Raw genomic sequence first — 14,503 nt, forward strand, 5'->3', positions numbered from 1 at the left:
TTTATTTCTTTGGTAGTGGTGTTCTTTATGACTGTTGTATCTGATTTTCAATGTAAGAGCAATAAATGGAAGGAAGAGTGTAAAAACCATAGAGTACAATCCAGGGTGAGGGAACAAGGGAGCAGACAGGGTGCAGGCAAGTCCCTCCTGCTCTTCTCGTAATAAGGATGCTCTTGCAGCAGAGGTCCATGGAGACCACAGCCTAAATGGGAAATCTTAAAAAGCTAGTCCAGATCTTCCATTGATATAAATTAACACTGATCTGTCCCAAAGATTTTAGCAAGTCTGGAAAGATGGAAGCTGATGATCCTTTTTTGACCACAAATGGGTTCCAATAATCAGAAATTCATCTTTGCAAAGAAGACCAGTCAATCAATATACCTCTATATGTCAGCAAACAAAACTAAGTTCTCTTTTTTGCCAAGTTAGCTACCATGTTTCTGTGACCCCAGCAGTACAATTTCTCTTGAAGCTTCTGCTCAAGTGACCCTTAAAGGCAGTACTGAAATTCTTCTGCCTGGGTTATGGAGGTTAACAAAGACTCTAATAACTGGTGGGAGGTCATTGAAGCAATCATGCATATGAAATCATATGCACATCTATAACCTGAGATTTTTCTTATGCCATGAAAAGAAACGCAGAACTACTGGTGCTTAATTCTTTGAAACTTTCAGAACTGTTTCTAGACTCAGGTATTCCTGCAGTGAGTGAAGGTTAAACAGCATGTTTATAAAAAACCAAACCAAACAAAGTGGAGAGATTTGTTTCCAAACCAACACTTACCTCCAACAATTACTTAGCAATTACTGTTCACTGAAGGTAACAGGCTAACCTGAAACCTGGAGCTGGCTTTATTGAGCGGATTATATATACAGCAGTGAAAATGCCTGGGTGCACAGGAGAAAAGAGAGAAACTTTTCTGGTGGCAATAAGACCTGTTGAAATAGCCAAAGCATCATCATCAGGGACTAATTTGGCTTGGAGTCTGCTTGATTAAAAATAAGAGATAATAATTTTCTTATGGCTCCATAATTCAGTTGAATAACTCGGTTATCTGATACTGCTTTGTCATACAGAATGATCTGTATGTTGAAAGCCCTATTCCGGCATAAACTAATTAATTTTCGTGGCAGGACCAGTACTGTGAAGTGCTGTGCTTCTATAACGTAAGAGAAATCGAGGAAGCACAATAACTCACAGGGTGAGGCTGAATTTCCTAGTAGATAAGTAATTAAATATTATGAGTCCCACTGGGATGCAGAGATGTTAAGCAGAGGTATTAAATGAGTTAGCCATAGCTGTGCCTCCGTCCCTCCTTGGCTCCTGATTCAGAGCACAATGGTGGCAGCTCTCATCGACCCATCCTTTAGACTCCTTCATACCACCACTACAGTTGCCTTGTATTAATGGTGTACCTCCAAGGACTTTCATCTTAGATACAGTATTTTTGCAGTAATGCTAGATAGAATGAGGCAAAATTCAGGGGTCAGAATATATGGTAAAGCATTTGGGTAGTTTATCTATCCACCTCCTTATTTCACTAGCTGCTTTAGCAAATACTCAAGTTATGCTTATTCCATTTCTTACAGTGTGTAATAAAGAACTTTAAATATTCCTACGCAAAAAAAAGCCTGGGAGGAAGGAAAAAGAGAAAGGTGGAAAGATAGAAAACTTACGTGACATCAGGTGAAGCACATGTCAGTAATTTGGGGATTATATTAATTAAAAAGATATTTTAGTACTTTCCAAAGTTGTCATTACAAACCCAGAAAATTTAGAGTTAGGGTTTCTGGAGGTTTTTTAACCTGTGTATTGCAACTATGCATTTCACTCGTAATTGCTTTGCAATTTGACGTGCGATGGTTTAATAGTGGCAGCTGAAGCGAATCCAGTAAAAGCTGAGAGCTAAAGCACGCATAGATGAGAGCTCCTGACAGGCAGAGCTTCAATTCAGCAACTTTGTACAGGCAATAGAGCTGTAACATAAAAGTTATCAGGAAAGAAAAGGTTGTGAAAAAGGACTGGCTGAAATAGCTCAGCTTAACATTCAAGGCAGTTCTTTTACTTTGACAGCTTTTAGTTTCTTAGTATGGCTTCTGGTTTTAATTTCTTCTCCTAGCTTGGTGTCTTCATTTTTCAGTGAAGAAATTGCCTTTTGTGCAATTATTTTAATCTCTGTGAATGTTTATTGCCTCTGCTGCATTATTTTTGTCAATATGAATTTTAACCTTGAAGTGCTACAAGAACAGTAGCGAAATTTTTCTCCCTTCCCTTGATGACTGGAAAGGTACATGGCACAATTTCTATAGTTACAATTTTCCCATTCAGGATATGCGAGCGAACCTGATCTTTGACATGCTTATATGCAGCGACACAAATCTGTAAGAGTATTGACAGCCAAGGGAAATCTAGTGGTGGTTGTGAGCCACTGAAAAAACAGCACAAAAATCTGATCCAGCAGCTGATTCTAACTGGTTTTGTTCATTTCATTAAATGTGTGGGTGGTTCTTGCCTTTATTTCCTATAAACTGCACTGGGACTGGAGCCAACACTGTCGCAGACTGATGCTGATTCTGTAGCCCATGCTTTTGTAACCTTTAAGTTATACTACTCTAATGTTTTATTTTATGACCTTCCTGAGAAAATTCTGCAAAGCTCCAATGGATGCAAGATATTGCAGCATGAATATTAACTTGTAATAAGGTGACCGAACATGTTACATCAGTTGAAAGAGAATTGTATCAGTTCCTTTTATCCAGTTGATTTTGCCAGGAGTAACTTGCACTGTTTGGCATGGCTGCACCTGGGATGCAAACATCAAGTTATAAACTTTGCCATCAGTAGAGATTTTCCAAGGTGTTCTCTTAGCTCTGAAATTTAGATTTAAAGAGAAGCAGGGGTTTACAATTGCTTTTGTGTCCTGAGTGCAGGTCACTTTTGGCCAGTAACCCAATCTATTGAATTAATAGGCTGCTGTGCATTCAGATTTGGGAGGTGAATGGCGATGCTGTGCTTCTTTCTATCCTCTGTTACTGTAAATCTCCCTGGGAATTGTTCTTCTGAAGGTCTTACAAGGTGGTTATGAAAGAATGAGTAATGTGACCTATTCATGTTGGTTTTAAGTTATGTGTAAAGCTTTGTTTCAAAGTCATTTAAAATTGTTTTTACCTAATATCAACCTGTCCATGAAAGAACCAACAAGAACCAAGGTGTCAGTTATCCTCCCCAGGCTTGAGGGCTAGGAAATGGGGTAAGGATGGTGGCAAATCCCTTTGGGATTACCAAAATCTGGGTTGACCCAGGGCCCAGCCCTCTGCTGCTGCAATTCATTCTTGTCACCCTCTGTATGTCATGAAAAAGGAAGCATAAGGGTGGGTGCTGGACTTGCACCTTCCTCCAAACCTGCCTGCAAGCCACGTGGCAGACAAACATTTTGAGGCAGCAGCCCACGAGTTCATCAGCTCCTGCCCAGGGGTATAAATGTCTTTTTAAATACCAGAAGCACAAAGATGCTCTTGTACACCTGTATGCCTGTGAAGTAGCTTTCCTCCTTTTTGATGCTGTGTTTTCTTCTCGACTGTTACTGTCTTAATGCTGACCAACCCTGAACTGTTTATTTTGAAAAAAACAGCATTTTCTGCTGTCAGAGTGACTCTGGTTTGCAGAAGACAGTAAATTTCAGGTTTTTCATTTGTGAGGCTAAGTAAAGCCATTAAAGCTTTAACCCTCAGTTATTCCCAGCAAGGCGTCATTTCAGAGGGTGCTGGAATTAAGCTAATAAATAAGTAGGGGGGGAAAAAAAAAACACACCAAGAAGCTAAAGGCAGGGACTTTGAGCAGGGCCTGCTTTGCATCCTGGCTTCTGTGAATGCTTGCTGCAGCTGCTCTTGCAGCTGCATTATTTTCAACATCAATCTGAGCGATGCTATGTAATAGCCTCGTTACAGAGGGACTAAAGAGCTAACAGAATCCTAAAATCATCAGACATTTTATAAAATTCACATTCTGAAATACCATATTTAAGCTATTTTTCAATGTTGGAATTTAAATGGGCACAATTACAGTTGTTTTTTATTTTGTTTTTCAACTGGTAGTTACTACATTGAGCAAGTATTCCTTGCGGTCACGGTCCTGCAAACACACACATGCAGCATCTTAATTTTATAAGAGTGAGTAGTCTCACAGAGTCACATACCATTAGACTTGCAAACAAGCAGTTACAGAGCTGGAGCTTATATTTATAATGAAGTGTGGAATGCAGCAAAACATTTTACATTGAATTTTCTGCATATTCTTTCAAAACAGCAATGATACGCAGAGTTTCTACATGTTTACCCTTTCTTACCATTTCAATCAGTTGATAAAAGCCCCAATGACTTTGTCAGAGCAAAGATAAACATGTAAAACACTTTAAAGGACTCTTACATGTCTCTGGAGGTTGCCCATAAAAGTCTGTTGGTGGTCACATTTGAGTACTATTACCACAGTATTTCATCTATATTTCCTAAGTAGTTCTGCAAGCTTAGGTGGGGATATCCTTGCCGTACCACCAATTTGCACAGATATAACTAATGACCTTTTAAGGAGTAGGCATCATAAAGGGAACATATCTAATAAAATACTTCATTTATCGATTCTAATGTAGTGCATTGCAGTATTATAATTCCTGAAAACAGTACAAGTAGAGAATGAGCAGCATGGCCACCTTGAAATACATCAGACCTCATCTTATTTAGCAGGCTGCTTACAACTTGGCTTCTAGAAGGTATGCAATGAGGTGACAATCTCAATGTTATTTTAAAGTAATTTCTCTAGCCCTCATGGCTGCAGGAAAAGGCTTGGAAATATAACTCAAGTATCACGTAAAGGCTCAGGAAATAAAAGGAAAGAAATCAAAGAATGTATTTATAAGAAAAAAGGTACCTTTTTTATCTAGTTAAATGTTCCTGGTTGCCTGCCTGAGGATATTTAATGTTTAAGGTTAGCAATATTGAATGACAGAGGGAGGTTTTTATTGGTTAGGTACTTTAATAAGAGCAAATTTTTTTTTTTTCATTCTAATTATACTTTACATGCATCTTTCTGGTAAGTGTGGGCAGATCATGTGATTTCTGTGCTTCATGGAGCTAATTATACTTCTTTTCAGTGCCGAATGGATCAACTTACTAATATTTGTGAAACACAAAGGAATTAGAATGATGAACATCCTATAAATAAATAAATGTATCTCCATTCATTAGCTCAGGAAAGCTCTGCTTTGTTTCAAGAAGTGATTACTGAAAACGCTTTACCATGTGTTTTATCAGCAAACAAGATGACATTAAGTGGCAATATGTTAAAATTAGTTGCCTTCCATTCTTTCAACTTTACTGGAAAAAAGTTACATTTTCTTTTCAGATTGTATTTCCCCAAGTATAAAACAGATGCATTTGGATAAATAGATTTAGAACATATTATTAAATTAAATGAAGAAAAGGAAACGTAACGGAATAAAATCCAAGTATCTGAAAAAAATTCTTTTCACAGGCCTGGAGTGGAAATCTAATGTTCCTTCTCTACTTTATCCCAGTATGAGGATGACAGGTATTCTATCATCTTCCAGCGTACCATCTGAGATGCCACTTCTGATTAAACAAGAATGGGTGTCCATTCATGGACAACCAATTTCCAAATCCAGTTAAATGTATTAAATCCGTTCCTACATTGCACACGTTGTTTGTGCTTAGTATATTTATTACTATTATTGCAATAAAGTTAAGTGGTGCCATCTGAGATCAGGTGCCTGTTATACTTCTACATATTCATTGTAAAAGATGTTTCTAAGTAGACCAAGCAGAGGAAAGAAGTATCCTTTGTGGTAAAATGGGGTATGGAAATGAGGCACAGAGAAATGAATCCTACTCAGAGACATATAGGAGACCCATGGTAGATCATCATCTCACTTTTAGGGTTCCTGCATTTGCCTTCTCTAAGTCCCATTTAAAAATAGTACTGAGCCAGCTCAGCACAACTGTACTTACCTCGGGGTCTCTTGAGGAACATCCCCATTGGGGAAGTGCTTGAGAAGTGAAGCACTGGCTTGGTCCAAGCTGTTGAGCTTGCTGGAGCGCACGAGTACGAGCACACTAGGGGATTGCATGGCTGTCCCTGATGCAGTCGGTCCTAAATGCTTTACAGTATGTCCCAGCTTAGTAATTCCAGCTCAGCTCTTCCCCACCTCCTTGTGAATACTTTCTGCCCAATATTTTGAAAATGGAAGAAATTGAACCTGCTGGAAGGTGTCTTGCTTATATAAATGGGAATTCTATATGCCCACAACCTGACTTCTACCACTTGCATCTCAGACCACTGAGTGTAAGCAGAGGTTTTGTCCCACCTTGGCCCACTGGAGGAGGTACATTCATGCTCATCAGGATCTGAGCTCCACGGATGTACGTGATAAAAAAAAAAGTTCTAAAATAGGTTTAGAAAAGGGTTTTAAGTAAGGTCCTTATTCATTTGTCAAGAGACTAAATTGCTGAACACACTTAAATCAGAGTAACTTGTTACCCTTACTTTCTAAAGAAATTCTTCAAAGAAATTTTAAAAATGCAGTAAAATATGAAGTCTCTACTGCTTCTAACCCAGACAAATAAACCTTGTAACTGCAGGCCACAAAACAGAGCTGATGGAGGAAAGACACACTGGAGTTATGTTCACAACTTGGAACACTGCAAGGGTTCAACAAGCATTTCAGAACAGAGTAGAAAATGGCATAAACGTCAGAGACGACAGTCCCATCCCAGTGCCAAGCTATCCTCTTAGGCACTGAGGACTAAATAATCCCATGACCAGAGGGAGACAAGTGAATAAGAAACACAAAGCAAAATCAGCACAATTAATCAAGTAACTAAGATACAAAATCTCAAAACAGAACAAATGTGCCATATTGCTAAAAAACGTTGTTTTGCAGCTAAATGAATAAATTTACTTTCAAGCCAAGCTTTTTTTTTCCCAGTAGCTTCAGCCCTATTGCTTCCTCTGCACATTTGCTTCCCCAGGTGCAACTTAGATATGGCATCTAAATTTCCCTACTTAACTATGCAGTTGAGGTGAAACCTAGACAAATGAATCATTGCATCCTATCCACACTTACTGATCTGCTGGCTCAAAAGTGCAGAGCAGAGCAAAACAGTTGTGGGGGAAAGTGCAGCAGGGCTAAAGCAACAAAAAAGGGGAAAGAAATAAAATGGAGATGCCTGGGGATTCAGTAAGAGGGCAGAAGCATCGAAGATCGGAGGAGGGAATAGAGAAATAAGGGAAGATGACAGCAATGTGAAACCTGTAGTTGGATGATGAGTAGAACTAATGAAACCAAGTCTCCTGGGCCTTTGTAGCTGGACTCTCTGGTGTCTAACAATGTGCAAGCTCTGCCCGAAGCTTTCCCTGTGGTTGGAGTATTCACAGTGTCTCTCCCTCGTGTGAATTTTCCTAGTGTCTATTTAGGGGGTTGTTGATGCTGCAGTAATTTGGAGATAGGATCCAGGGAGATCCAGATAAACAATAATTAAGCTTTTTTCCTCCAAAAAAAAAAAAAAGCTGTAGTCAGAATGAAATAGGACTGGAAGGAAGAGGCAAAATAGAAACAAAAGCAAAATAAAAAAGAAGGCCCTTCTCCACCTAAATCTTCAAAGCTGATTTTTTTTAAACTTACTTAAATAACTAATGGGAGAGGAAAAAAACTCTGGATGGAGAGAGACTGGAGAGCAGTTGTGACAAGTGCCTAAAAAGCTCCATATTGCCAGACAAGCTCCCTGAATGGAGATGGCAGAGATATAAAGAGGTTGATTTAAGGTGATAAAAAGAAACTAGGCATTTTGGGTGGGTGGGGGAGGAGATGATTGGAAGAAACCCCTTTGAGTCTCTGGAAAGTGCTGAGGCTGGACTGTAAATTTGTGTGAGGTGAAGAAAATGAAAAGCTGCTCCCTTGTTTGTCCCCAGCCCATTAAGTGTGAAGGTAATAGAGATGTGGGTTTCCTCTGTGATGGCCAGGAGTCCCTCACAGGACTATCCACACTGCAAGCACCAAAGCTACAGCCAGCTCAAGAAAAGCAAACTGTTGATACCCTGTCATTCCTCAAAGGGAAACGTTCCTGATGTGATAACGTGGGCCCCACCTAGACTCCTTCTGTGCATGGCATAGGGACAGGGAGGTACCTCACTTACCAGCCAGGTCTGTTTGCCATTGGCAGCTGTGGTGCCAGGTGGAATGTGTCTGGGTTCAAAAGACAACATTCCGTGTGTCCTTGGATACCAAACGGTCTGGTGGTCCACACCCCCCCACGCCCTAACTGCCTGCTCTCCCTGGCATTCTTCCATCCTCACCACCCCGTGTACCCCTGCATCCCTGGTATTCCCACCTAGACCCCTTCTGTGCATGGCATAGGGACAGGGAGGTACCTCACTTACCAGCTAGGTCTCTGTTTGCCATTGGCAGCTGTGGTGCCAGGTGGCATGTGTCTGGGTTCAAAAGACAACATTCCGTGTGTCCCTGGATACCAAACAGTCTGGTGGTCCACACCCCCCCACGCCCTAACTGCCTGCTCTCCCTGGCATTCCTGCATCCTCACCACCCCGTGTACCCCTGCATCCCTGGTATTCCCCATGACCTTACCACTCGATGTCCCCAGCATCTCTGTCTCCCCACCTCCTTGTGCCCTCACTCTGTCCCCGTCACCTGGTCTCCCTTACATCCCCGGCACTCTCCCTCTTGCCACCACCCAGTGTCCCCCATGTGCCCACCACCCCTCATCCCTGGCCGCCATGCTGCCTGCCACCCCTCCTCCACCTGCATGGCGAGCCCCCGGGCTTGGCCATGACTCAGTGGCTAAAAACAAAAGTGGCAAATCTGTGCTGTAAATGAGTCCTCCCAGGCTAAGTAGCAAGTCCAGCCCACCTCACTTGCATTATTTATGATGGGTGATGGCTCTATGTGGGGTAACAAATTTGAAGCTCATTATAAACTTGTTTGAGGTTACTACTCTAAACTTCTTAGTTGCCAATCAAGATCTGATCCATTTTTAAAAACATTTTAACAATGTGCAATTTTAGTATAACAGAAATGTGAAACAAAAAAAGAAGCAAGAATTACAAAAGGTGAAATAATCAGCAGGCTTATTATAGAGACTGTCAGGTTGCTCAAGTCCCCTGATTTAAGTTAAAAAAAGAAAAAAAAAATACTAGTGCAGATGGATTGCTCATAAGATGTATTCAAAGTTGCTAGTCCAAACAGCATAATTTTTAAGGCTAATCGTTCCCTATACAGCAATGTTTGAATCGAATGCTTTTTATGGATGTGATTAGTTCGTATAGTTCTGTGATTATGCACATGGGATCTGATTCACAGGATTGCTTCTTTCTTCCTTGACAAAGGATAGATGTAAGAAAAAGCCTGAAAAGGATTGTGCTGGTTAAAAATATTCATGAAAAGTAAAACTTCAGGTTTAGAAAAGCCACATAAGGAGAAAAAATGGAGTTTCCAAATCTTTTCAAATTTCTACTGTGCAAAGAGTTGTGGTGTTTAAGGCTCATAAAATAGATTAAGAGTCCAGTGACACACAAGAGTGGATTTTTTTCTCTGCTCTCTGTCTGGCTATACATCAATAGGTCTTCTAGGCAGAAGAAAAGTCTTCCTGACTACATCAAAGATTCCTTACTAGGAGCACACCTTAAAAAATAAAAAGTAGGCCTACTTGAAAAATGTTTGTCAGATATTTTTTAGTGGATATTTTGTTTCCTCACTAAAAATATGCACCCTCCAAAATAACTTTTTTGGCTGAAAAATAAACAGTCTTCCAGCATGGGCAGCCTTCGAACGGGAGCAGTCATGGCCCTTGGTGAGATGAGTCGGTCACATTACTGCTGTGTCCCTCTGAGAGCAGTACAGAAAATAAGCATTGGCATCACACACTCTTGCAGATCTTTTCCAGTGAAAAGCTGGGCTGCTACGTTATTTATTGAAAGTATGTTTTTTGTAGGTCTAGGATGGCTCTTGCACCTTTGAAGAGATGCAACGCAATATTGGTGTGTTCAAATAAATCGTAAAGGACCACAGGAGAAACCAGTGCTTTGGGAACTGGATGGAATATGTACTGGACAGGGAGGGTCACAGATGTTTCCTACCAATCTGTTTGTTCACTTTGCATTTATAACTCGCAATTTCCCATCGCTAACTGGGTTAACTTTTCTAGGTGACTTCCATGCAGGTACTTGTTAGCTACAGGTCATACGCTAACGGCAGCTTTTGTTTGGACTAGGAGCTATCTGAAAAGCTGCGGTAAGAAGCCTGGTGTTAGGATATTTATTGGAGGTAAATCTCCTCTCTTATCCAGATTAATGAACACGAGCAGAGGCTCATACTCAAGACACCATGGAACGACGCAGCCGCTGTTAAATCCTTAGGGAGGCTGTTACCTCTCTGGTAGCTGTGCCCTTCATAAAGCACAGGCTCTTGCGTTATTGGTAGATCTGCATGTTCCCATATCCCATAACTCTGAGTAAGTGGCGTATTTAGAGCATCTATTGTAGCATTAAGAACAGGTTTCTGCCATGCTGTGGTGATGGAGAGCATTTTGTGACACCCTGGAATTGAATCCCCCTATTCCGAATGTACCCTCTGGCTTTGGATACCGCCACGCTTCCTTCCTCCAAAGCACATTAATTTTGGAGGCCTATTTGTTTTAACGCCTTTAACTGCCTACGTCATTCCTGAGAAAGAATGAAGCTGTGATATGTTGGCACATTAGTCTAAAAATCAGGATAATGCAGGACTGAGGTGAAAATGAGGAGTCTCACTAAGACTCCAGCCAGTGCTGGGGAAGGAGAAGCCCAAAGAAAAACAGCAACTTCTGCCTCTGCAGCTGTTTAAAAAATAATGATAAAAAAGACCAACACAAAGTTGGAGGAATTTAGTCCTTAATGCAGCCGGGCTCCTGCTCCTCCCCTCCCTGCTATTTTTAAACAAATTACTTTTAATATTACCTAGACATTAATGTTTTAGATAGGTACTATTCATGCTCCATAACTGCTTTTCATAAATGTTTTAATGGGTCCAGGCCCAATTCCACTGAGGTCAATTAGAAGATTCCAAATAAATCCTTCCTTCCCCTCCTCGTATTAGTATGCAGCTTATAAGAGGGCTGACATTGGTCTGTGCTTTTGTCTTAAAATAATCCAGAAAGAGATTTTCCTATGAGAAGAACTATCACTATATAATTTGTGGGTGGTACTTAAAGGGATGTTACCCAGGTAAAAACACTTTTAATTTAGGGCCCAATTTTCAGACATGCTGAACACAATTCCACCTGAAGTTAAATATAGGCTTTGGTGGTCAATACCTCTGAACACCATAACTTTTAATATATCTCATTTTGTCTCAGGCTTGTATTGTCCAGAATTAAGTTTAAAGTAGTTTGGAAGTGCATTGCGATGTGTTCTTTCTGCAAATATTGCAGCAAAATAGAGTGGTATATTACAATAAAATATGTTCTGTTTTATTTATGTCTTAACTTCATGCCTGTGAGTATCTGACTTTAATGAAATTCATTTTTAAATGACCTCAAACTTTAAATAACTAAAAGCATCTTTCTTCACAACAAGAATATAGCAGGTCTTTCATCTGATGTGCCATAAAAATGGAGGATGAGCTGTAAAATACCTTGGGAAATATTGATTTTTTTGTTTGTTCATATTATGGATGGCTAACTTGATAAATACTACTATGGTTTGGTGCAGAAACACAAGTTCAAATTTCTGTTGTACCTCTGAACTTGCAGTGTGGTCTGGGGCAAATAGTTTACTGAATGAGGCCCTAAGCCTTTGTGCTAGACATGCCTAAGACTCTGAACCCCAAAGGTCTAGCTGTAATCATACCTGCTTTAAGATACTCCTTTAATGCTCTTCAAATGCAATTTTTATAAGTACTGTTTGGCATACTTTAACTGCAGAGTTTCACATTTGTCCAGGATGTTTTAAGAAACCTGAAATGATTTCTGATGTTTGAAACCAAGCTTGAAATTGTGCTGAAAACACAGTTCTCACAGAGTGTTTTCAGCTGAATTAATTACAATACAATCAAGCTGTGGCACGTGGGACAAGAAACATCTGGTGATAACCTTGGCTGATCTTACTGTAGATTGCATTCATGAGTCTGAATGGTTTTCTGGACATATTGATATAGCCATTATGGTCTTTTTCAATTTATGTACTTGTGATGGCTTTGGCCATCTTGACAAAAAAACCCCACACTTAGGTCAAGGACTCTGGACTGGTTAGCTTTCAGTGAGGAATTACTTGTGGACTCATTATACGTTTATTGTCTAAGGCTCCTTGTAATAGGAAATCTGTTTAGTACATTAGCAACGTACATCATTAGCTTTCTGTATTCTAACTGCAACTATTAGAAACACATCTTCCTCCAAGAAGAGAACTTGAAACAATTCAACAAAAGAAATAAGAAATCAAGCTGTGCTATTCTTTTCATTGTCTTCTAGTTATATTTTCTGTGTATGCATATACGTACTGAGGAAATTTAGTGGCTAAATAGCTTCAAGATAGTTCTACCTTTTGAAAAGCAAAGAGAAAATCATCACTCTGTGAAGCTGAACCAAACATACAGCACAGGGAAAAAATCCCCATATGCCCAATACATGGCTATATTGCCTTTTTTTATTGTCAGCTGCTCTGTATATAAGCAAAATATCACCCATGCGATCTGGTAGTGTTCTCTGTCCACTCTGATGAGAAGTAAAGGATGGGAAAAGATGCAGGGCAAAAGAAAGCCAAGCTGCTTTAGATGTTCATGGCTTCTGAGTGCCAAGATACTTCTGGTGTTTTAAATTTTGGAAACATAGCTCTCAGACTTACATCTGAAAATTGAAAACAAAGACTGAGTAATCACGCAAGTAAACATACTGAATCCCATTGAACTTTCTAATAAAATAAAAAATCCTGACACTTGGTGGAAGAAATATTTTCAGTTGATATGGCCTCTCAGCAAATATGGGACAGCTTCATCATACTGCTCTTTTTTTATGCGACTGCACCCTTGTGTCCATTTCTCCTGAAGGATGAAACCATCCTGACTTGGGCAGTTTCCAGTTGCAGCATCGACAGACACTTTACAAAGGAGGAATTCTGTGAAATGGGTCCATTTCGGATGTATCTCTGATCGCTTCCTCGTGCTTGGCAGGTTTACAACACAGTGAAGTTATTTTGCAGCGGTAGGAGCCCAGCTTCAGCCGCCCCATGACAGCTTCTTCACAGCTGCACAAGTCAGTGCAGAATTGATTCACTGCGTGTGTGGTTTTACAGCTTTCCTGCTGCACTTCTCTTTCTTCCTTGACACAAAAACCAGCAGCTGGGGTTCTGCAGAGGCACCAATTTGGATGGAATTGGTTCTGAAAGACTATAAGAAATATTACTACCTGTTTGCAATAGGTGGCACACATAAAGTTCTTTGTGCTTTCTAGAGGCAATTGGAAGGGGAGTAATCTTGGCTTTGTATAGAAAATCTATACAAATATTGTCTCTTCTGCCAAAGAGTTCTTTTTTCTTAGATCTTCAAGTCTTAAATTTCTGTATACCCAGATTTATGACTCTTTGCCACTGTATTTATTGTAAATTGTAAGAGTTTTGCTTAGTTAAGGTAGCTACAGGGTTTTAACAATCTATAGAATTTGATCACTGAAGCACTGTTTAAATAAGGAAAAAAGTCTATAAAATCCTTTTGACCTTCATGGTATCCACAAATGCAGCAAACTTGTTTTACATTAGATTTTAGAGATACCCAGGGCATATACATTTTAAATGATGGAGACAGTCCAGGAGAAAACTGGTTTTCCCTGCATATCAGATACATCCAGACATGTATTAAGCGTCTCCTGAACCTATAAAGAAATATTTCTCTTCTACTTAATAAATGTGGGCCTGATTCTTGTACTTTCACTGGTGTAATTTCATTGACTACCACAGAACTACAGCTGCATCATGTCTATGAAAATGATAAAACCAGCACTTTTGCTGATCACAGTATGTAGCCTAGAGAAACGAGGGAGACTTTACTTAAAAGTCTCATGCCAGTTGCATTAAATCTTGGTGCAAAACTGAAAGTTAACATTTTAAGAAACATGTATTATAAATAGATTATGAAGAACATTTTTTCTGTTTAAGCTACTGGTACTCAAGACTTCATATGATTTGTGAGACTCAAAATTCCCAAATATGGTGTTAATTTTTCCCTGGGGATTGTATGTGTTTATATATATGCAGGCTGTTTTCTTTAGCTGTATTTGAAAGCTATTTAACAGTACAATGAGGTCCTAATTTTTACAGCCAATCAAATCTGTGCCTTCCATGTAATCAACTGTTTGCTTGTATAGCAGAACAAAGCAGTGCTCTATGAAAAATTAAGTTATATTTATTTTTTAATATTCTACTCAGAATATTAGGTATATGAATCACATAA

This window comes from Nyctibius grandis, chromosome 8 (assembly GCF_013368605.1).
Source record: "Nyctibius grandis isolate bNycGra1 chromosome 8, bNycGra1.pri, whole genome shotgun sequence".
NCBI classification, from domain to species: domain Eukaryota; kingdom Metazoa; phylum Chordata; class Aves; order Nyctibiiformes; family Nyctibiidae; genus Nyctibius; species Nyctibius grandis.